Genomic DNA, 25,101 nt, shown 5'->3' with positions numbered 1-25,101 from the left:
TCCAACCATCTCATCCTCTGTCCCCCTCTTCTCCTCCCGCCTTCAATCTTTCCCAGCATCAGGGTCTTTTCTAATGAGTTGGCTCTTTGCATCAGGTGGCCTAAGGACTGGACCTTCAGCTTCAGCATCAGTCCTTCCAATGAATATTCAGGACTGATCTCCTTTAGGATGGACTGGTTGGATCTCCTTGCAGTCCAAGGGACTCAAGAGTCTTCTCCAACACCACAGTTCAAAAGCATCGATTCTTCAGCACTCAGCCTTCTTTATTGTCCAACTCCCACATCTGTACCTGACTACTGGGAAAACCACAGCTTTGACTAGACAGACCTTTGTCCCATCACCTTGAGAAAGATCATCTAAGGTCTGAACTCCATGCAGGAGCCCCGTGACCCCTACCCACCCCTGGGCTCACTTCCTGTCACTGTGCCTCGTAGGCATTGTGCTTCAGACTGACTGAGGTACCGGGATGCTCTGAGCTCTCTTTCATGTCTTTGGGTCTTTGAAGGGGCTGTCGCCTTACCTGGAATATCTGTCTCCTTCCCACATTATCTCCTATTAATCTGTCAAGAATCATCACGAGCACTCATCTCTCCCAGGAAACTCTGCCTGACACCCCGGAAAGGAAGCTAAGTGCCTCTCCTCTGTTCCCATAGGGCCTCTGCCTACTCTATCGGAGCATAATAAGGCGATGTGTTCAACTTGAGGGCAAAGGACTGTTTTATTGATGAAATGCCACGTACTGAACTCCTTGTACTGGTAAAGAGATTAATATAGGGGATTTCAGACAAATGAATAAATCAACACACCTTCTATTACTTGAATACAAATTTCTCACCTTGATCCCTCAGGCCTGTGCTTTCCAAAATGGTAGACCTTACCATGGGGCTGTTGAAATGTAAGTAGGTTAAGATTCAATAAAACTTAAGACTCAGTGGCCCAAGCCACATCCCTGGTGCTCCACAGCCATGGCTGGCTTTCAGCTGGGGACTGGGGGGCACAGATATTGACCATCTCCATCATCACGGAGAGTTCTATCAGTGGGGGGAAGACACTGTCAGGACACAGCATTCGGGGAGCTGATAAGGTCTGAGAATCGTCTGTCCTGATGGAGCCCCTTATACGGCGTAGAGTTATGATACATGCTCGACAATGTGACCGACCCCCATGGGTGCTGTGGCCCGTGACCCCTGTTGACTCCATCAGAAACCCGAAAAGAGATTTCTCCTGTGGTCATCAAGAAAGAGGGCTGCCCAGGTGGCTCAGCAGTAAAGAATCTGCCTGCCAATGCAGGAGACAAGAGTTCAATCCCTGGGTCGGGAAGATCCCCTGGAGAAGGGAATGGCAACCCACTCCAGTATTCTTGCCTGGGAAATCCCATGGACAGGGGAGTCTGGCAGGCTCCAGTCCATGGGATCACAAAGACTCAGACACGACTGAGCGCATCAGGAGAGAGCAAAGGTTTCTCAGTCCCTGGACTAGTCTGATGATCTGGACGTCAGTTTTCTCTAGATCTCTCCCAGTTCTATTGATGATTTCCTACTTCAGAAAACAGAGGGGTGCTGACATTTTAGAAATGATGCTAAGAAAGCTGTATCTTTCACCAGTTCACATGTGCTGCCAGACACGAATCTGGTTCATGCTCTGTGTCAAGTGCTAGGTATTCCAGAACGAAAAGACAGGCAGTTGCCTTTACGGAGCTGGCAACTAGTGGCTACGCTCAGTGCATGCAGGGATGCTCTCAGTGGGGAGACTCCCTGTTCTGCGCTCTGTATGGAGTCGGGTGCTGGGGCTAGCCAGAGGGGGCCTCTGCCTGTCCCACCTCCACACACAGCCGAGCAGGTGACTCCCATGTCGTCCTGAAGGATGTCAGGGCTTTGTCTAGAGATGGATGGGGAGCAGGCAGCCATGGATGAGCCTGCATACCAAGGCATGGAGCTGACATAGAGCCTCTGTGGGCTGCTGGACGTCAAAGCAGGTGTCAGGGTCGGGCAGGTGAGAGGCACACCCAGAGCGGGAGGCATCAGGCCAGAGTCAGCTGTCCTGACTCCCAGCTCAGGACACAGAGACGGACTCCTGTCCCCACCGAGGGCAGGAATGGGTCATTCTGGACAGGACGCTTGTGGCAGCGAAACGTCCCTCAAGGTGGACCCTGAGTCACTCGACCGACAGCCCAGAAAGGGCAGCAGGGGCCACTTTTAATAGCTTGTGACATTTGCGTGGCTTTCTTTCCAGCCAAACCCTCCCTTTCATCACACATCCCAGGGAAGGATTTCAGCCACTGCCTGGGGAGGAGCTGGGAACCCCAAGCGAGAGGCAGGAGCTGTTGCTTTTTTCAGAAAGGACACATCTGAAAACATGACCTCCTTTCCTTCTGGTTGGGCACAGCATGTGAGGAGGTGTCCAGGAAGGAGAGAATGAATAATGGAGAAATGTCAGCGGCGGGGGGCCGGGACCCAGCTGCCGCCAAGCATCCCACCGCTGCCTCTGCTTCTGCCTCATCCCGAGCAGCCCGGGAATCTGTCTCTTCTTAGGTTCCTCATTTCCCAGCCCGGATGGTTCTGATGAACGTACAGCCTGACAGGCAGCACAGATGACACACATTCCGAGTTCACGACATCGCCAGCCCAGGGCCGGTCCCCGGAGGGACCTGGGATGCGGGGGCACACTCCCTGATACCCCAGAAGCTCAGATTCCAGAGGAAAAGAAAGGAAAAAAAGAAAAAGGGGCAATTTCCTGTGTGGTGTGACACGTGCTCCCACCGCTGCGTGCAGGAAGACCTTCTGGGAGGCTGTCACGGTGACTCAGACGGGGACCAGGAGGACTTTGGAGGAAGATGGACTGTAAAGCAGGAATCCCTTCGCTACAGAGTCTAGCAGAGCAGAGTGGCAGCTGTAACTCAGTGAGCAAGGGGAGGGGGGCAAAGTGTCCTTGCTGCCCACGTATCTGCAGCACCAGGAACTCTGTGGACTGGCCGTTGCTTGCACAGGATCAGCAAGGACGTATGGCCAGGCCTGTGGAGAGAGGAGAGGGTGGAAGCAAACAGAAAGCTTTCCCTGTAACCCTAAGGACCCTTCCTCTCCACAGTTCTAACTGGAGCTCCCAGTGCTTTAGCCCTGACCCTAACCATGACCCTGACCCTGACCCTAAGCCTGACCCTATAACAAGTGTTAGCCACTCAGTCGTGTCTGACTCTCTGCAGCCCCATGGACTGTAGCCTACCAGGCTCCTCTGTCCATGAGATTCTCCAGGCAAGAATACTGGAGTGAGTAGCTAGTCCCTTCTCCAGGAGATCTTCCTGACTCAGGGATCAAATCTGAGACTCCTGTATTGGCAGGTAGGTTTTTCTCCATCTGAGCCAACAGGGAAACTCTAACTCTGACCCTGACCCTAACCCCACATGGCATCACCAGCCACTCGTCTGAATGTACATTGGAACAGGTAGGTTAAGAATGGCTTCCTAGGAACCTCCACTGCTCACGTGACTGCTTGGGACACACCTGTCTCCTGCCCTCCCCTGATCCAGGGAGCCTGTGCCCCGGGAGGGGCAGGGGGAGAAATAATGAGGCCAAAGCCTTGGCCCCCAAGGATGCCCACCCTGGTTCTAGGCATCGATAAGGTGTCTGTATACCTTCAGAGCACTGGGTTCTACACATCTTCCTGTTCTGACAGCACAGAACACACCTAGGTTTTCTACCTGCAGTCTGGCCACTGTCTTATTTTCTAATTTCTCCACTACTTGTGTGCATAGTCTATTGGGGGAAGGAAGAAAGAAATAAGGAAAACAAATAAAGCCATGTGTTCTCCACCGACAATGACCCTGCCAGAGGCTGGCTTGTCCGTTTTTGGAACAGAACTACTGAAACAGGAGTGTACATCCAGGGGCTGCACTGTCACATAATTAGCTGCCCCTCGGTTCCCATGCCAACAGGACATTGCAGCACCCTAGAAGAGGACCAATCAGGAGTCCTTGTGGAGTGACATCTTAGAAGAGGACCAATCAGAAGTCCTCGTGGAGTGACATCCTAGAAAAAGACCAATCAGGAGACTTTGTGGAGTGACATCCTAGAAGAGGACCAATCAGAAGACTTTGTGGAATGACATCCTAGAAGAGGACCAATCAGTAGTCTTTGTGGAGTGAGTGGTCTGCAGAAGACAGGATGGTTTCCACACTTCTGGGCATGGACCTTCCCTGGAGTCCAGTGACTCTCACCTTCCCATGAGAGTCCCTTTCCTGTTTAATTTACCCAGCTCAAAGCACAATGCATGACACTGCAGTATCTTATCATTTTGGTCTTCCTAACTATTCACATCAGAATCTGTTTTCTCCTTTCCTCTCCAAACTGTTTTCCCCAAAGGAAAAGTCCCCAGGGACAGCAAGCACCAATAAACTGGCAACCATGATTGAATGATGGAGCCACTACACAAAGCAGTGAGTCAAACTTAGTGACAATATATTGTTCCTTAAAATTCCAGCAACATAGGCAATAACCCTCCAAATGCTCTAAAATAACCAAGAAGCTCCCTGCTTCCAGAAAATCATCAGAAAGTCAGTGTTAAGAGTTGAATTGGGTTCTCCCCAAAAGATATGCTGTCCTAACCCCAGCATCTCACACTGTGACTCTATTTAAAAACTGGATGGTTGCAGATATAATTAGTTAAGACAAGGTCACACGGGGGTAGGGTTGTTCTTCATCCAATATAAATGAAGTCCTTAGGAGAAGAAGGGACACAGAGAGAAGAGGGTCATGAGACAACCAGGTAGAGAGGAAGGTGACGCAGCCACCAACTAAGGAACTCCTGGGCCGCCAGCAGCTGGGAGAGATCAGGAAGGACCCACCCATGTCAGTTTCAGAGGAAGGGGGCCCTGCCGACACCTTGATTTTGAACTTCTGGCCTCCAGAACTGTGATTCCATATGTCTCTGTTGGTCTGAGCCACCGGATTGGATGTGTTTTGTCACAGCAGCCCTGGGAGACGAACAGGATCAGAGATAAGCTGTGATACAAAGAAACCAGCAGAATCTGAAGGAAATTTCCTCCCCCTACTGAAGAGGGGGGAAATGTGAGACCTGCTCCTCAAATACTGCCATTCCACAAACTGATGTAAAGCGGGAGAGATCCTGAAATAAATGCATCTACTTAACATGCTCTTGGAAGGAAAGTTATGACCAACCTAGACAGCATATTGAAAAGCAGAGATAATACTTTGCCAACAAAGGTCCATCTAGTCAAGGCTATGTTTTTTCCAGTGGTCATGTATGGATGTGAGAGTTGGACTGTGAAGAAAGCTGAACGCTGAAGAATTGATGCTTTTGAACTGTGGTTTTGGAGAAGACTCTTCGGAGTCTCTTGGACTGCAAGGAGGTCCAACCAGTCCATTCTAAAGGAGATCAGTCCTGGGTGTTCATTGGAAGGAATGATGCTAAAGCTGAAACTCCAGTACTTTGGTCACCTCATGTGAAGAGTTGACTCATTGGAAAAGATTCTGATGCTGGAAGGGATTGAGGGCAGGAGGAAAAGGGGACAACAGAGGATGAGATGGCTGGATGGCATCACTGACTCGATGGACATGAATTTGAGTGAACTCCGGGAGTTGGTGATGGATGGGGAGGCCTGGCGTGCTACGATTCATGGGGTGGCAAAGAGTTGGACGTGACTGAACTGAACTGAACTGAACTGAACTGAAAGAGTCTACAAATAACAAATGCTGGGGAGGCTGTGGAGAACAGGGAACCTCCTACACTGTTGGTGGGAATGTAATTTGCTGCAGCTACTATGGAAAATAGTATGGAGGGTCCTCACAAAAAACAACAACAGAGCTACCATATGATCCAGGAATCCCAGTCCGGAATATATCCAGAGAAAACTCAAATTTGGAAAGATACACGTACCCCTAGTAGTCATGTGAGATGACTATCATGAGAGATGTGAGACTTGGACCATAAAGAAGGCAGAGCACCAAAGAACTGATGCTTTCGAACTCTGCTACTGGAGAAGACTCTTGAGAGTCCCTTGGATGGCAAGGAGATCAAACCAGTCAATCCTCAAGGAAATCGACCCTGAATATTCACTGCAAGGACTGATGCTGAAGCTGAAACTCCAATACTTTGGCCACCTGATGCGAAGAGTTGACTCACTGGAAAAGACTCTGATGCTAGGAAAGATTGAAGGCAGGAGGAGAGAAGGGGATGACAGAGGATGAGATGGTTGGATGGCATCACTGATTCAATGGACATGAACTTGGGCAAACTCTGGGAGATGCTGAGGGACAGGGAGGACTTGCATGCTGCAGTCCATGGGGGTCACAAGAGTCGAACACAACTTAGCAACTGAACATAAACACACATGCACACACACGCACGCACACGCACACAGACACACGTGTGTGCGCGCACACACACACACACACACATCCACGCTTATGTTTACAGCAGCGCTAATTTCAGTGGCCAAGAGATGCAATCAGGCTACACGTCTGCAGCCATATGAGTAGACAGAGAAGATGCGATGTAGATATACGCAATGGAGTACTGCAGCTGCTACTGCTAAGTCACTTCAGTCGTGTCCGACTCTGTGCGACCCCACAGAAGGCAGCCCACCAGGCTCCCCCATCCCTGGGATTCTCCAGACAAGAACACTAGAGTGGGTTGCCATTTCCTTCTCCAATGCATGAAAGTGAAAGTGAAGTTGCTCAGTCGTGTCCGACTCTTAGCGACCCCATGGACTGCAGCCCACCAGGCTCCTCCGTCCATGGGATTTTCCAGGCAAGAGTACTGGAGTGGGGTGCCATCGCCTTCTCTGAATGGAGTACTACTCAGCCAGAAAAATAGAATGAAATACTGCCATGCAGCAACATGGATGAACCTAGAGATTATCGTACTGAGATAAGTCAGACAATTATTATATGCAATCACAGGTTGAACAAAAAAATACAAAAGAACTTATTTACAAAACAGAAACAGAATCATAGACATAGAGAACAATCTTATGGTTATCAAAGAGGAAAGTGGGGTAGGGATAAACTAGGAGTTTGGGATTAACAGATACACACTCAGTCAGTTCAGTTGCTCAGTTGTGTCCGACTCTTTGCAACCCCATGGACTGCAGCACGCCAGGCTTCCCTGTCCATCACCAACCCCCAGAGCTTGCTCAAACTCATGTCCATGACGTCAGTGATGCCATCCAACCATCTCATCCTCTGTTGTCCCCTTCTCCTCCTGCCTTCAATCTTTCCCAGCATCAGGGTCTTTTCTAATGAGTCAGCTCTGTGCATCAGGTGGCCAAAGTATATTGGAGTTTCAGCTTAAGTATCAGTCCTTCTAATGAACACCCAGGACAGATCTCCTTCAGAATGGACTGGTTGGATCTCCTTGCAGTCCAAGGGACTCTCAAGTGTCTTCTCCAACACCACAGTTCAAAAGCATCAATTCTTCTGTGCTCAGCTTTCTTTATAGTCCAACTTTCACATCCATACATGACTACTGAAAAACCATAGCTTTGACTAGACGGACCTTTGTCGGCAAATAGATAAATGACAATGACCTACTGTATAGCACGAGGAACCATATTCAGTATCTTGTAGTCAACCATAATGGGAAAGAATCTGAAAAGAATACATAGATATATATACATAACTGAATCACTTTGCTGCACACCTGAAACTAACATAATGCTATAAATCAACTATACTCCAATAAAAAATTTGAAATAAATTAAAAAAGAAGTCAATGCTTCCCAAACTTTTTGACGAAAACCTCTTTTCCCCGCAAGCAGACATTTAAAAAGGGAAGTATGGATAATGCCTTTCACAGGTTCCCCTAGTTCTGTAACGAGAGCCCAATTTTATTTCAAAGGAACTGCAAAGCTGACAGTTTTATACACACTTACTGATGTGAAAAGAATTAGATTAAATTAGGTTCTTCATAATTGTCTTTTTAAGTGAAATTTTATATTTTACTAGTCAACAGATTTTATTTGAACTCAATGAATGTGAGTGCCAGCCAGTCTTGGAGCCATAAAAACCAGGAAGAATGCCAAGGGATGTGGATTATTCAGAACAAGCAAACGTGGTCCCACTTTTCAACACTGAACTAGAATCATGTCATTAAAAAAATATGGAATATGCTCTCCCCCAAAGGCATTCAGAGTTATTGGGAACTTTTCCAAAATTGGACACAGATTTTTCCCTTCTCATTCTGGCCTGGCTTCACTGAAATTTGCATCTTGCTTCCCAGCTGAGCTGAGTTAATTATAGACATTTCCTTCTGTATTTCCCTAGTCATGTTTCTGCTTTTTAAGTGTTTTGATGTGTGCCTCCTTGGGAAGACCTTTCTTTGGAAACATTAGCACTGGGAAGGCAATGAGCTTTGAGAAACACCGACCCAGACAGCAAGTCAGGTGCCCAGAGATGTTACAGCTCCTCCTGACTTTCTAGGTTACAGCTATTGCATGCTGACCCCTGTAAGATGTACATGGTCGTGGAACCATTGATGCCGCAAGGCAACCTCAAGATGTTTTAACTATCAGGTACTTCAGATACACGATACCTTTCCAAGGCTTTCAATGATTCACTGAGTCTATTTCGTTTTTTCTTTCATCTTGAAGGCTTTTGAGTTTGTAGAAAACGCTCCAAGGTCTCCTTGAACACACACTGGCTCTGTTTCGTTTTGGGAAAACCTTATATCCTCCCCGCCCCTCTCTCCCCGCTGTCCACACTGATATTGCATTTTCTGGCTCATCCCCTGATGAGCTCGCTGAGATCAGCCAGCTCACAGGGACTGCTGCCCACGTCCAGGAGAGACTCAGCACCTTGACATTCAGTGTGCAGTCTGTCTTCACACTGTGGGCTGAGTCCTGGGAAATCAGGCAGGGATCCTGTGCTCTGGGCCACAGCGAGGACCAACCAGAGTCTGGGTGAATAAACAGAGCCTCCCGCACCTCTGAGAAGAGCACTTCAGATGAAGGTCTTCACAAGCCCTGGTTTAGACGGAAACGCATCTACTGCTTTGGGTTAGTCACTGCGGTGGGTGTTCCTCTGTGCACTTGTCGTGTGTGTGTGTGTGTGTGTGTGTGTGTGTCTGTGTGTGTGCGTGTGTGTGCGTGTGTGTGTCTGTGTGTGTGCGCGCGTGTGTGTGAGAGACACAAAGAGAGAAACAGAGAGAGACCGAGACGGGAAACCTGAAACTGACTACATAAGCCCAGCGTGGTGGAGGAAATGCATTGACTCCCTTGGTTGGTTCCTGAGAAGAACCGTCATCATAGTGCCTTGGCTGTCTAAACCCCCTTCCAGCTGCTCATGGTGTGATGCTCGCCCTGCTGGGGGTGATGGAGATGCTTCTCCAACCACAGAAAGCTGCAGAAACCACTTCAAAGGCGGGAACGATGGTACAGCCAGGTTCCCATCCACCCGCTCCTGAAGCTGGAGTGAGGAAACTTCTGGAAGGTTTAAAATGAAAATCTCCTGGCTAAATTGCTAATAGAGAGGCAGGTAAAAGGCAGGGGTTATGTTAAAGTGAAATTTTATAAGGATCAGGAAGAGAAGTGCGTTCAGTATTTTTGTTTACAGTTAGAAAACTTTTAAAATTTCAATTGTTATAGTCAAATCCATATCTGGCCAGTTTTCCATTGTTTTTCTATAGCTCCACTGAGTCCATACGTTTTTTTTCACTCTGTTTTATACAGCCACATCTGCCAGCTGGCCCTTTTCTAGTAAATCCTCAAGCTGAATCCCGTGTGGATGCTCTCCTTCCCCAGCAGGCACTGCCTCCGCAGTATTTCCCGTGTCTTCTCGTTGGACCTGTTTTGACCACTGCTGGGGAAACATTATTTATTGAGCCCTGACCGTGCATAATATTTCAAATTCTCCATCACAGGATGGACTCCAATAGAAGCCATGTTTTCCAGCCACTGTTTCCTCATTTAGTTTTGAGGTCTCAGCCTCCAGAGGGTCTCTATGAACATCCTCAGCAGGTGTCTGGTCTTTGTGGAGATGACAGGGTCCTGAGAATTAATCTGGGGTCAGCCTGCACTTCCTCGTTTGTCCTCCTCTCAGGAGGGGAGCTTGGCCTTGAACCTGCGGCTCCAGCCACCACATTTCCTTCACAAAAGCTGGGGCAGGGTGGGGAGGGCACAAACCCACCCCGGGGGGGATCCTGATTAACCCTGATGACCCCTGACATCACCAGCCCTTCCTAAAACCATGGAACCCAGCGGTCCAGCCCTCTCATAACCAACCACTCAACCTGCATATCGGGATAATGGTTAAGTTACAAATGCAAGGGACTGCAATTAAATAATCAGTGCCTGTGTGACTACGGGGGGATTATCACATTCCCTTCCTCTCCACAGTTCTAACCCCAAGACACTTTGCTGAAGGGCACACAGAGTCCTCCACCCTTCCTTTCCAAAACAATTAGATCATGTAATAAGGAGTTTGTTATTAGACTTCAGTTATTTATGGCATGTGGGATCCTATTCTAAGTGTTTGACATGCATGGACTCGAACTGGCCTTCCTTAGCGGCTCAGATAGTAAAGAACCCGCCTGCAATGCAGGAGACCTGGGTTGGATCCCTGGCTTGGGAAGATCCCCTGAAGAAGTGAATGGCTACCCACTCCAGTATTCTGGCCTGGAGAAATCCATGGACGGAGGAGCCTTGCAGGCCCCAGTCCATGGAGTCGAAAAGAGTTGGACACAACTGAGTGACTTTCACTTTCACAATACACCAATAAGAAAAATACCATAGATTTCCCCCTTAATTTTACAAATGAGAAAACTAAAGTCCAAAAAGAGTTAAGTGACTTTTTAAGGCTGCTACTGCTACTGCTAAGTCACGTCAGTCATGTCCGACTCTGTGCGACCCCATAGACGGCAGCCCACCAGGCTCCCCGGTCCCTGGGATTCTCCAGGCAAGAACACTGGAGTGGGCTGCCATTTCCTTCTCCAATGCATGAAAGTGAAAAGTGAAAGTGAAGTCGCTCAGTCGTGTCTGACTCTTAGCGACCCCATGGACTGCAGCCTACCAGGCTCCTCCATCCATGGGATTTTCCAGGCAAGTGGTGAGCAGTTGGCACTCATGCTCAGGTAGTCTGAGTCCAGGGTGCACATCAGGCACCGTGGCACCCTGCCCATACCATGAACCATCAAAAAACTGCCCAGCCCTGTGTCCAGCGATCACTCTGCGGGGTGGACACAGGATCGATTCTATGTGCGGCATGTTCACAAACTGCGGCAGGAAGAGATCATGGCGACATCCTGCCAGTGTCTGTGAGTTTATTGGATAACTGGGCTGTTACTCAAGAGCTCAGCAATATCCACTTTTCCTGTGAAAACGTACGTATGAGTAAAATATTTTAAAAGCTCAGCTGCTTTAGGGAGGAGATGAAGTTCTGCTGGCTCTGTCCCCGCCCCTCTTTGGTGGCTGCCATCACAATCCCAGAACTCAGGGAAGCAGAGACTGAAAACCCCAACAAATCCAAGCTGAAGCCTGGGGTCTGGCTGCTCTGATCCAGTGAAGGCGGATGCCCCCTGGCTGACACACTGAAATGATGCTCTTCCACGGAGACCTCTGACCTTCCTGGGTGCACCCCATTCGCCCCAGGCTCCCAGAACCCCGGGTCTGCGGGCTGGGCTGGGTTCCACTCTCTCCTCTGAGGCTTCCCTCCATAGACCAGTGCCTACCTGCCCAACAGCCTCTTTCCTCCTCTGTGGGCACTGCTGTGTCCCGGACTAGCAGCTGTGACCATGCCCTGACAGTGAAGGGCTGGTGTGCTGGGTCCAGGACCAGCCCCGGCCCCTGCCCTCGCCCACCTGATGCTCTGAGAGAGAAAGGGAGGGCGTGGACCTGCAGGGTGGAGCCGCTGCCTCAGTTGCTCTTCGGGGTGGGAGGGTGCCTGCAGGGGGCCAGGGTCCTTGGGTTCTCTCTCAGGTGCAGAGAGACGGGTGGGTGTGTGTGAGGTGGCTTTCCACACGCACCATGGCGGTATAGAATCCGCCTGCAATGCAGGAGCTGCAGACTTGGGTCACGAAGAGCCCCCGGAGGAGGAAACGGCAACCTACTCCAGTATCCTTGCCTGGAGACTCCCATGGGTGGAGGAGCCTGGCGGGCTACAGTCCAGGGGGTCTCAAAGAGTCGGACATGACCGAGTGAGCAGCAGGCACACACCTCTCTCCCTCTCTCCCTGGACTTGCACCAGGGTGCTGAGCCAGGAAACGGTGTCACATTAATGCACATTCTTTTCCCTTATGTAACAACGGCAGGAAACATGTTTCCGTGCATCTTTGGGCCTTAAGTGCCTCCGAACACTTGGACGACTTAAGTCCAGTGGTCAGAGAGCCGACTGTCCAGCCACGCATCTCCTTATTGTCTGCTGCACTGTAATGCCTGCACTCTGGCACCATGTGACAAATCAGGAAACACACACGCTTATTATTAGCACGTCTTCAGAGGAAGGACCCGGACTATCTGCAGGTCCCTGATCACCCGTGTGCTGAACTGAGGGCCTGGTGTGATTCCTTGGTGCTGTTAAACAGCTCAGCACAGGCTGATGTGGGCACAAGAGCCCTCATCATTTGCATTCCAACCCTGTCTGGCCACAGCAAACGCAACTGCAAGTCTTGATTTCGCATCATCGAGACTTAAGAAGTCTTGAATCAAAGTCCTGCTGCAGCCTCAAGACAGCCTCTAGGGTCTGGCGGTGCCAGGCCAGGCTGGAGGTGGGCAGAAAAGTCAGGGTCACGCCTGCAGACTTCTCTTCCTGTTCCAGCTCCATCCAAAGCGCCAGGTAGCTCTGACTGTATCATCATAAAAATGGACGCTGCATGTAGCGAATGTGCCTCTGGCAGTTTTGAATAGATTACAGAATCCAGGAAGAGATTTTTGTGTGTGTGTGTGAGAATCTGTGCATTTTGGTTTGGGAACTTTAGTTTCCCTCTAATGACATAGAGTTCAAAAACACTCTGATTTGACTTTCTACCTGCCAGATGAAATGAGGATCACAGGACCACAGAAAAAGAAGCTGTGATCTTCTCTCATTTCAATTGAGAATTAGGTAATGCAAATTTCCAATCAAGCAACAACTTATCGCAATGCTGTATTTATAGGAATCTCCTCTTCTTAAAGGTTTGCATTTCCCTAATGGGACTCCCTCCTCTGATAACCACAAAAAGAGAGGAAAAAAGTCAGCAGAAGCAGTTATATATAGAAAATGTATCTCGTACATTTTTACTGAATGAAAGATTCTTTAAATTCTGCAGTGCTTTACAATTTTTAAGTTTCATACACATGATTTCACACGATCCTGTAATAACCCCTTTCTAAAGTCCCCTCCTCTCTTTTCTCTCCCCAGTGGGTAATCACTGGCTGTTCTCTATATCTGTGAGTCGGCTTTTGTTTTTGTATTCACTGGTTTGTTGTATTTTTTAGATTGCACGTGTAAGTGATAACATGCAGTATTTGTTTCTGTCTGATTTATCCTTTGTGGTGTTGTAAGTCGTGTCTGACTCTTTTCAACCCCATGGACTGAAGCACGCCAGCCTCCTTCGTCCTTCACTAGCTCCCTGGGGTTTGCTCAAATTCACGTCTGGTGAGTCAGTATTGTGATCGAACCATCTCATCCTCTGCTGCCCCCTTCTCCTTTTGCCTTCCATCTTTCCCAGCATCAGGGTTTTTCCTAATGAGTCAACTCTTCCCCTCAGGTGGCCAAAGAATTAGACTTCTTTTTAACTCACACTTATTTTTAAACCCAGACAAAGTATTACTAATGCGAACTATCACACATCTTAAGCAGGTCTAACAAAAGTAATTCCTACTGTTTCCCTAATAACTGTTTTGTCTTCTCAGCTGTGGTCTTAAGTCGGGCCGTCAGGCAGAAACTGCTCAGAATCAAACGACGGATGAAAATCTGGAGAGAAAAGAATCCATTTGTAGCCACTTATAAGCAGCCACATAGGCAGTTCAGAGTTCTAATTTCAGAACTCCTTTAATTTAAAAAAAAAGGTCTGGAGAACTGGGTTAAGGGCACTGTGCTTATCCAAATAGAAGTGAGCAGAGATAGGGTCAGGCAGGATGCCAGTCCTTCACGCATTCCTGAAACAAAGACATGTTGAGCACGTTGGCCATGACAGATACTATACCATGCACCTAGACACGCCAGAGAATAAGACAGCAAGAGACCCTGACACTAGTCAGCTGATATTCTACGTGTGTGTGTGGGGAAGGAGGGGAGAGACAAAAATAAAACAGGCATGATAAGAAAATTATAAAAACATATTCAGTTCAGTTCAGTCACTCAGTCGTGTCCGACTCTTTGTGACCCCATGAATCGCAGCACACCAGGCCTCCCTGTCCATCACCAACTTCCAGAGTTCACTCAAACTCACGTCCATCGAGTCGTGATGCCATCCAGCCATCTCATCCTCTGTCGTCCCCTTCTCCTCCTGCCCCCAATCCCTCCCAGCATCAGAGTCTTTTCCAATGAGTCAACTCTTCGCATGAGGTGGCCAGGCGATAAATGCCATGGGAAAAGAAGAGCAAAGCAGGGCAGGGTGGGGAGCAGCAGGAGGGCTGGGTGGGAGAGCTGCAACTTTAAGTAGAATGCCCAGCGTGGACCCCTGAGGAAGTGATGGGGAAGCAGAGATGTGAAGGGCAGGCAGGAAGGATGTTCAGGCAGAGGGAACAGACAATGCATGCCTTCCGGCCATGACAGGGACCTTGACATTTACTGAGGGAAGTTCGGAGCCACACGGGCAGCTCTGACCTGGGGCAGGGTCACCCCAGCGGAGCGATGTTCTGCAGTGAGTTCAGCATACAGGGAAATTGACTGTCCATGCAGTCAGGATGGATCTGAGAGGTGCAAGAGGAAGGGAAACTTGGAGGATGGTGTGAAAACTTCCAAGAGTCCATCCAAGCAGGAAAATGGCTCTCAAGTGTGTGTAAGAGGGAGTGACAGATACTGGAGGGGCCAGAAACGACCCCTCAAGTCCGCCTCTTTCAGAGACACTGTGATGTACCCCAGAAGTCTAGAACAAGGCTGTTTTCCCTATGGCTATGATGAAATAAAAGATACGCTGGAACAGGAGAAGCAGGATCAAAGATCATAGGGAGACAGGATATTAGGATTCTGCTCAGGTGCACTCCAGGCACCTGGGGAGACAAAAAGCTTCTGGTTGATATGATCTCCTCGGCGCTGCAGGACAGCCGTGAGGAAGGGTATCAATGATTGTGTGTCCAGTAAGGCCAGCGCCCGACAAGGAAACCAGACATCCCCACTCATCACAGCCAGCTCCTGTTTCCATAGAAACAGTGCCCCGTCTTTGACAGCATCTCCCCTCTCCCTGTAACAGATAACCAGTCATTTAGGGGCTGACTTTTCTGTCCATTCAGAGGAACGAAAAATCTAGGAAAAAGGAAGAGACACTGGTGACACCTTTCTACACGTAAAATAAAGAACTGGCCCGGACAGGCACTGGGGGAGAAAGAGCATCTGCTAGATCTGGGCGTGTCTGATGACATCCCCTATTGTTTAGATGAAGACGTATACTCTTCCCTGGTGGCTCAGGTAGTCAAGAACCTGCCTGCAATGCAGGAGATGCAGGTCCAATCCCTGGGTTGGGAAGAGCCCCTGGAGAAGGACATGGCAACCCACTCCAGTATTCTAGCCTGGGACATCCCCTGGACTAAGGAGCCTGGTGGGCTACAGTCCATGGGGTTGCGAAGAGTGGAAAAAACGGAGCAACTTACACTACACACACACATGTCCTCTTTAATCCTACACTGTAAATATAGATTCTGTGTAAAACGGATTCCAAAATCCACGTGACATGAAGAGCATGACACTCGGTGTAAGGACACAGACTCGAAGCATCCAGGCTTCCCTGTGAGAACCTCAGAGTCTCTTCATTCTGACTTGGAAGGTCAAAAGCCCAGGAGGCTCATGTCTAAGGCTGAGCCTTTGCAACATCCGGAAGGCTGTCTGCTTCCATCATTACTATCTGGGAACCTGTATGTCCACTCCTGTTTCCCAGGCTCTCCTTGCCCCCTCCCATGAACGCCCACCCTTGTCTCTTCTCACCCTTTCCTCCTCACCCAACAAGCATGCTCCCCAAAGACAGGAAATGAGGGAACTGGTTAAAACTCATCACCCCAACATCGGTTGCCCTCCCAGGGAAGTTTCCATTTCCATCTCTTTGGGAACTGGAAAGTCTTAAGCACGATGCAGGAATGTAGAATGAAGCTTCCCATGGAGGTTGAGAAAGTGCCGGATTTGCCCACAGACGAGGAAGCAATCAAGGTCCAGAAGCAGTGCACAGTGGCTGATCCACAGGAACACGCATCCCGCTGTGTCCGTCAGCTCAGGCCAGGTGACACTGTCTGGATGTAATCTCGGTGATTTACAAACCTAACCTTCTATCTTTCCCTCTGATACACTGCCAGCATCCATATCAGAAGGAAGGAGAGCAGGGCAAACCACGGGCCGGCTCACAAAGCGTCCACTTAGGAGAGCTATTCTCACTTCCAGTCCATTCCACCTGCCAAGGTCAACCACGTGACCACACACGACGCTAAGAGGGAGGGCACAAGCCCACGGGTGCCTGTGAGACCCACAGGTGCCTGTGAGACCCACAATAACGTGCAGAGCGGCAGTGACCCTGCGCCAAACCATGGCAACACTCAACGTGAGGTCCAGTTTGGAAATTCAGCCCAACTTGACTTCCGGCTGCGTTTCTCCGCATGCCACGCCCACGCATCCCTCTAGCGAACTAACCACGGTCCCCATGTAGGTTTCAGGGGCGCCTCTGTCTCCTCAAAGCGCTATTCTCAGCAGCAATGCACTCTGGGGTGGACTTGCAAACAGATGGGTTCACTCTGGACTCAAAGAGTTTCACCTGCAGCACACTGCCTTCAAACCTGGCATGGAGAACACACATTTGCAAGTCAGAAAAGATGGAATGGACATAACAACAAAGAAGACCTAGGAGTTCGCCTGGGAAAGAAGCTAGGTATTCTATTAATATAACATTCCAGGAAACGGCAACTGTCCCCTTTGTGAATATTCCCAAGACGATGTGGCAAGGTAGGCAGGGATGAAAGCCTAATCTCAGGGCAGCCTGAGGAGTAAGAGAGCAGAGCGCAGGCCCACTTATCTCCATTGGCTTTAGATGCCAGAAGGCAGCGGTCCGTCCACAGGGTGGGGGAGATGCTGAGGAGGGATACGCAAAAGCCACAAAGAGTCCAGAACCAGCCACGCATGCTCAGGGCTTGGAGCCATTCACACAAGCCTGGCGGGGTTTCACTACCTTGTGGGGTTGCAACCATTGCAACTCTAAGAGCTTTCACAAACTGATGAGATAATGTCATCTCTCAGGACTTTTAGAGAGATTTCTTATTTTTGCTTCAGATTTTTAAATTGCTGGATGGCATACTGCACAAAGCATAGGAAGGATCTGAACACAGTTTAGGAAATTAAATATTTTTGGGGAAATGGTTAGGGAGCCTGGAGGCCTGTGACCTTCTCATGCATTTCTCCACCTCTAGTTTCTGCTTTATCCACCCCCTCTCATGTGTATTGCATAAAACCTCTTTTATTCCTGTTCCTATTCTTCAATGCTCCCTTCTTCCAGTCCTGGTCCACTTCTGGGTGACGCCATCTTAAAACATACTAGGTGCCCAATATATAAAATAGAAGGGATATAAACAATCATATAAATATATGACAGACGATATAACAAAGAGACCGTTGCTGTATGAAACAGCTGTATAAATTCCAGTAGTTCTGTCTTTAAACTAAATCTTCCCAAACAGTAAACAATAGAAGACAGAAGGATTCACTGGTCTTCTCAATTCCAAACTGGGGAACGTGCCAGGAAAACCTGCTCCACATTTTTTTTTTTAAACAGAGGCATATCAAAACTGACCCCAAATCATCTAAGGTAAAAGCTGATAGCAAATAAAATCTGAACATTAGAGAAAGTTAAGATTTTATTTTGACAATGACTGTGATACCCTGGAAAACCTTGAAGTTCCTTTTTAATTAAAAACTAGGCGGAGGCATCTTTTGTTTTGGTTTGTTTTTAATGTCCATTGGGCATGGTACTAGTATGATTTTACTGCATTCTAAATGCCTTCAAGCTGTTTATCTACATACCACAGGAGTGAGTTAAAGTTAGGTTTGTTTATTTTAAAGGGAATGACTGTTCCAGGACCTGAGAACCATTCCATTTGTAGCAACGGGAGTCCCCCTCTTTCCTGCATCCAGGCAAGACTCCAGTCCCTGCCAGGTGCCGGGCTACAGTGCCCGCTGCTGTCGACTGAGATGTTCCGACTCTGGGAAGCAGGATGCTCACTGCCTGGAAGTCTACCATCTGGACCTCGTGGGCCATCCTGGCTTCAGACTCCCTGTAAAGGTACCCATATATGTTCTCAGATTATGGGACAAAACTGAACATTTCCTGTGCTTCCGGTGGATTTGGATGCTGTTAGGAAACACAGAAAGCATTGTATGGAGGAAAAAAGAGTAAAATCATTGGGGAAACCCATTCAGGGCAAAAGTCTCATGCTACTGTGGTGAAATTGTTATTTTCTTTGGCAATTAGCATATCCATTTAGAATCAAAATAATTTAGACTGTTAAGATTTCATAACGTTCATATGTTTGAAATCCAGTGATATAATTAAGTTAATTCTGCCACTGAATTACAGTACCATAGAGGATACTGAGAAGAACACAGGAGAGAAGGGAAGACTGAGTTTCTCTGAGGTCCAGAGAACACAAGTGATTTACAGAATATTACTCACATAACTATCTACAGTCTTCTCATTTGTAAGATGAGATGTTATCCAGTTTTTAAATATTTTATTTCAGATAATTTCAAGATGCAGATCCTTCTAAAGACAAGTGTTCCAAAAGTCATTGACCAGAAAGGCTGAGTGCTTATCCTTTTGTACTTGTACAGAAAATCAAATGGATGTGTTTAAAATGAAGCAAAGCATAGCACGGCACATGGGTACTGACTGCCCTTAACACTATATTTATTAGGCAGAATTTAATTTTGAAAGGATTACTGTACGTATTATTTTACAGGCAACATCCATGAAAGGGATCACTACTGTGTATTGCAGAGAAGCATTCCATATGCACGATAAATGCGCTGGCATCATCAGAGTAATTAAAAGGAACGGGGGTATATTCAATCAGCTTGTACATCTTACTCAGCAACTCCTGCCGGTTGCTTCCAAAAATTAAACTCATTAATCATTCTGATTCCAAAGGAGAAAAAGCTTGAAGTATGAAATAAAAAGCTCTATTTTTATGAAGAAAAAATGTCCAAAGTCAACATCCAGAGCAGTTCCTGTCCACATAGTGATACTGGAATATTAATCTCATGTGGGAAGATGAGCTGATTCCATTGTCAAAAATATAAATTGATACTATGTTATCTAATACTCCAGACCTCCTCATATCTACAGGTAACATATACAAGTAAATTGCTTAAAAGTGTGCACTAGCAGGAATAAAAGGAAGCATGCCATATGAAGTAGGCTGCCGTGCCCACTTCAAAAGATCTTACTGCTACACAGAACTCAATTCCACCAAGAAGGCAGAATGCTCATTTTTCACAAACAGATTCGGCCTTAAGCAAAGACGTACTTTTTTGGCCGACTCCACAGAGCAAAGGCTTGTTAACGTGTTGAAATTTATTTGCAATAGTTCACAGTGGACAATTGACTCATCCAAATGAAAAAAATCAGGCTTACCCTGACTACTTTTTCAAGCCAACAGATTGACTCTTTGTTATGCTTCTCCCCAGGCCAAGGTAACAAGGAAGGTGGAATGAGATACACCCAGTGGTGCTTTAAAAAACACCATGTGCAGTGCAGAGGCAAGGCAGTTTTGATGCTATATTTGGCTTCACCCATCAGTCAGCTAGCACTGAATCTTTGTTTATATCACTATTTGTACTTCCTTGTAACAGACAATTTCCCAATGATGACTCTGCTCTGCATTGAGACAATAGGCAAAATTTTGTATAATTTTGTGATAGCTACTTTACCAAAACATTCACAGAGAGACTGTTTTAGATAGTAAACACATGAAATTAAAAGATGCTTGCTCCTTGGAAGAAAAGTTGTGACCAAACTAGACAGCATATTAAAAAGCAGAGACATTACTTTGCCAACAAAAGTCAGTCTAGTCAAGGCTATGGTTTTTCCAGTGGTCATGTATGGATGTGAGAGTTGGACTACAAAGAAAGCTATATGCTGAAGAACTGATGCTTTTGAACTGTGGTGCTGGAGAAGACTCTTGAGAGTCCCTTGGACTGCAAGGAGATCCGATCAGTCCATCCTAAAGGAGATCAGTCCTGAATATTCATTGGAAGGACTGATGTTGAAGCTGAAACTCCAATACTTTGGCCACCTGATGTGAAGAACTGACTCATTAGAAAAGACCTTGAGGCTGGAGAAGATTGAAGGTGGGAGGAGAAGGAGATGACAGAGGATGAGATGGCTGGATGGCATCACCAACTCAATGGACATGAGTTTGAGTAAGCTCCGGGAGTTGGTGATAGACAAGGAGGCCTGGCGTGCTGCAGATGGGGTTGCAAGGAGTTGGACACAACTGAGACCGAACTGAACTGACTGACTTGTGTGTTTAGCATTGTTCTGAAATGCAGAAAATAGACTTTGCAGGAGGACAACTGTTGTAGGGCACTATGAAACAGTGTTACATAGCATCAAAGCCATAAGGGCACCTCAAAGCCATCTAGTGAAATACTGTATATTACAAGAAAGAAATCAAGACATTGAGAGAAATGCAACTGTACAAGCTTACGTATATCGTATGCCACGCTCGGGGGTGGAAGAAATAGTAGTGCTAGAAGTAGAAATAAAGAGGTTAGGCAGAGAGTCATTTAGAATAATGATACGTAAAGAGAGGGAAGTGGTGGCTTAGCGGTAAAGAATCTGCCTGCCAGTGAAGGAGACATGGAGATGTGAGTTCCATCCCTGGGTTGGGAAGATCCCCTGGAGAAGGAAATGGTGACCCGCTCCAGTAATCTTCCCCATAAAATCTCACGGATGGACTGGAGGAGCCTGGTGGGCTACAATCCATGGGGTCGCAAAAGAGGTGGACATGACTGAGCTACTGAACAGCCACACGAGAAAGAGAGGGAAGTGACAAAGTCAGGGATATAGTTTATGTAGATGTCTTGTCGCCACTACTGAAACTGATCTGTGGAACAAAAGGTGGGAGAAGAGATCAACGTGGAGACCTCCAAGGTCCTTCCAATCCTACAGTTCTCCAATTCTGCAAAACAGAAAAGTAAATACTCTTCAGAAGAGATGCTAGGAGGTGTATACCAGAGGAATTAAGCTACTTCGGCCAACTGCTATTACAGAAGCTGTGAAATATACTCAGCTTCCTTTATCTTCATTTTACTTTTCCCAATATTTAGTGTATCTTAAGAAGAAAACATGGCAGGGAAAGAATAGAATAGTGGAGACCAAAACCTTGGAGTATACGTTCTCCCAACCCCCTACATGAGGGAGAGGAGGGGGAGAAAAAGGACTTACTGAAGAATACAAAGGTCAGAGAGAGATAGGACATGAACTCATGTGGCATCATGAAAGACACATGATACAAAAGTCTGACGTGTAGGGTGGCAGTGATCAGGAGCAAAAGAGGTGACGACAAGGACGAAGGCCATTGTATCAAGTAATTAAGAGGACACTGAAGACATTTTCTGTGCAGTTTTCTGCAGTGAGGACAGTAAGAATGTGAGTGTGCCACCAACCTAAATAAGGAAAAAGGAATTCTTGTAATGAATTAGTGAATCCACTTTAGATCACCTGATTGAGAATTTTAAAGCTCCAAGTAACCCTGTGACATGGTAACCCTTCTATAGACGAGTTACACTAAGCATTATCGAATTCGACATGAAAATAATGAGATCAAGCTGGTGGCTGAAACTTTTAACCTTTTCCTCAATATGTTAGGAAGAAGATAATATGAGATTGTAAATACATTTGAAATTGCAGAAGAAAGTCAGAAGGTATACAAATATTTCTGTGGAGTCAAGCTGCTTCAAAAGTTAAAGCTGATAAACTCCAAGGAGAAATTAACAGGATGTTGACAGCATATCAGTGAAAAGTCAGGTGGAGAGGAAGAAGGGCTGGAGGTTGCAGACAAACAGGAAGATGAAATACGTCAGAAGCATGACATCATAAGCTAGACAGCAGTGACATCATAAGACAGACTGAGTAAGCAATGATCTTTGCTCAATCTCTGTTTTGGCCAAATTGCTGTTTTAAAATCCTGTCATCATATTTGTACTGTTAGGAAATCATGTGTCATCAAAAATGAAGAATACAGGAACATGCTGATGTGGCCCTACTTCCCATGGCCTTCAAAGTCCTTTAAGAAATCAAAAGGAAACACTCAAGCTAGGGCACAACAAGGTTCAATATTTTTAAATTAATTGAAGTTAATTCCCATCAGAAGTCACTAAATCCCATTAAAAGTCACTTCCAGCAGCAGTGCCTTTAAGAGTCAACTTATTTTTAGCCTATGAAGTGAATTTTAAATCAAAATAGCTATTGATTCCTCAGAGGGGTCTCCCAAGTCATTGACTTTAAATAAGTATAAGATTGATGAGGAAACTCTGGTAGAAAAGCACTCTGGCTTTCTTTCTTCTTCAAAGTTAAACTTCACACCTTAAAACTGGCCCACCACAGACAGACTTTTACACAGTAGAGAGGTCCCTAAACGTAGTTGGTCCAGACAGGAAATGCACTCCTAGTCACTAACCATGCAGCTGCAGCATTTGACTTCTCTCTTCCAGACCTGGTAACTACCTTCAACTTTATTTTGTAAAGAACTGTTCATTCTCAGTCCTATTCAGACATGTGTGCATATACACAGAGACAGATCGAAAACTACGTTTCATTTTCTCATTTCTAGATGGCAGGACAATGAGACACAGAGTTCGTTGGATTTTAAAGGTAACGCTGTTTACCATCATGTGAGTGATCAAGGTGGGAAGACTGTTTCTGTTCCACGGAATAGACAAGTCACAGAAGAGCAATGACACCAGCAGCCTTAGTGCTGGGACTGCAGACGAAGGTGCTGCAGATTTCCTAGGTGCTAATAGAGAGGATGCTTCAGAACCTTGGACAGCAACCAGCATGCCCTGGGGATGCCCAAGACACACAGAGTAATATGCAATGTACTCTTTATCAGTTGTACATCTTAAGGGTTAAACGTAGGTACAGGGTGATTACTCAAGATTCTTTAATCCTAACAAGGGCTAATATCAGAAAAGTAGCTTTTGTACCTACTTTCTTTAACTAGTACTAACTCATAGCAAATGGCATTCCCTGTGACTGGAGGGAAACGAATCTGTTTGATGTGTACACCTACGTAGTATATTTTTAGACATAATTTTTCCAATCCTGAATATTTTTTCTGAGAAAAGCACATAAAAGTTTTCAAGAAATTGATGCTACATTTACTCATGTGTCATTTTTTAATAATACATTTTAAACACAATATTATATATATTTCATAAGGATACTGCATACACTATATTTATACTTACTTTTACACACACAGACATACACACACCCTTTGTTTTTCATTTTCCATGAAATAAAAAACATTAATATCAGGAGTTAATGAATTTAAAGTAGATATACTCTTCAGAGTTATCTCAGCAGAAACCATTTGCAAATGTTAAATTAATAATTTGCTCCTCAGTTCAACCCTTTTGCTTATCTGAGGAACACTTCTAGACATATGTCAAAATGAAAGGAGGAATACATGCTCAAAGCTAAGATGGGAGGGGGGGAAATGGGCGGAGACCGTCTACAACAAAATTCAGAAACTCTCCATTCCCCTAGCGACACCTAGAGCCTGTTAGGAGGAAATTGCTCATGGTTCTCACTTAAAGCATAACAAATCCCAACCGTTTTAAGTCAAAAGATTTAAGGCAAAAAGTGCATCATTTTTGTCTGCATTGCAGCTGGGTGGTCTTCCCCAAGATCTCTGGAGTTTAATCCTCCATAATTTTTCAACTGTCCCAATGAAACCCCTCCTCAAAGATTCTGGTTCCTTGAATCTGAGAATTCATGCATTTCCCTTAGGACCTGACCCACTGGAGTGAGGGCCATCTCTCTGATATGTCTTTGTGTAACGGCGGGGGGGGGGGGGGGGGGGGGGGTCTGGAAATAAACCAAAATAAGAAAATCTCATGCAAGCTCTAATACAGGGTGTGTGTGTGTGTGTGTGTGTCCACATCTCCCACAAACTTTTGCCACCTCTCTAGATCCTCCATTCACAAAACAAAACAACCAGTGACCCAAGTCAGGGCATGTTGAATGATCACAGCCTCCTGCTCAGGGCAGAGACAGGAACTGCCCTGGGTCTGTCAGGAGAGGCCATCTGCGGGGGGCTTGTAAGAGGACCTGTGTGCAGGTACCCACCCCCTGCTACCCCCGGGTGGGGACACTCAAAGCTACACACAGTAAACTCTTGGACCCAACACACCCAGCCAGGCTGGACCAGTTGAGCCAGTCCTGTCTGACTGTCTGAGAGCTTGTCTGGGATTTTTTTCTCTGTTTTTTTGTTTTGTTTTGTTTTGTTTTTTCTGGAAACACAAGGTATCAGAAGCATCACTTGGCCCTCCCTGGCCCTCTGAATAGCTGGAAGAGATCAACAGAGGTGGTTGAACTCATCCACCTTGGGCAGCCTGCGGGTGTCCTGCCTGAGTCATCGGTTACTAAGGTGATATGCAAATCCAACCTTTGAAACCCCCAGCTACCAGCCCGGAGAAGAGTAGAAAACGTGCTCCTGGAGAAGTTTTCCCACTAACACAGTCCAAGGTCGTGGCTAGTCCAAGGCTAAGTGTGGGGACAGGCAGGGCCTGACTCGCACCAGCACAAACTGTGCTGGGCCTGGGTCAGAGGGCTGGGCCTCGGAGGCAAGTGCTTTTATTTTATGGTTCGGGAAAGAGGATCACCATCAGCCCCACCACCAGTGGGGGAGGGGATTAGGGGAGGGGTTGGAGAGTGGAGAAGTGAGAGAAGTGACAGCCTGGGAGGTAAGGACTCCAG

The 25,101-nt window shown here is 46.9% G+C and overlaps 1 protein-coding gene across 3 annotated transcripts in view; it reads right to left on the bottom strand.

The window, feature by feature from the left end:
- Positions 1–25,101, bottom strand: part of DPP6 (dipeptidyl peptidase like 6) — a 1,065,758-nt gene that overhangs the window by 758,743 nt on the left and 281,914 nt on the right.

Source organism: Bos taurus, chromosome 4, assembly GCF_002263795.3.
Source record: "Bos taurus isolate L1 Dominette 01449 registration number 42190680 breed Hereford chromosome 4, ARS-UCD2.0, whole genome shotgun sequence".
NCBI classification, from domain to species: domain Eukaryota; kingdom Metazoa; phylum Chordata; class Mammalia; order Artiodactyla; family Bovidae; genus Bos; species Bos taurus.
This window is presented reverse-complemented; position numbering and strand designations above follow the sequence as displayed.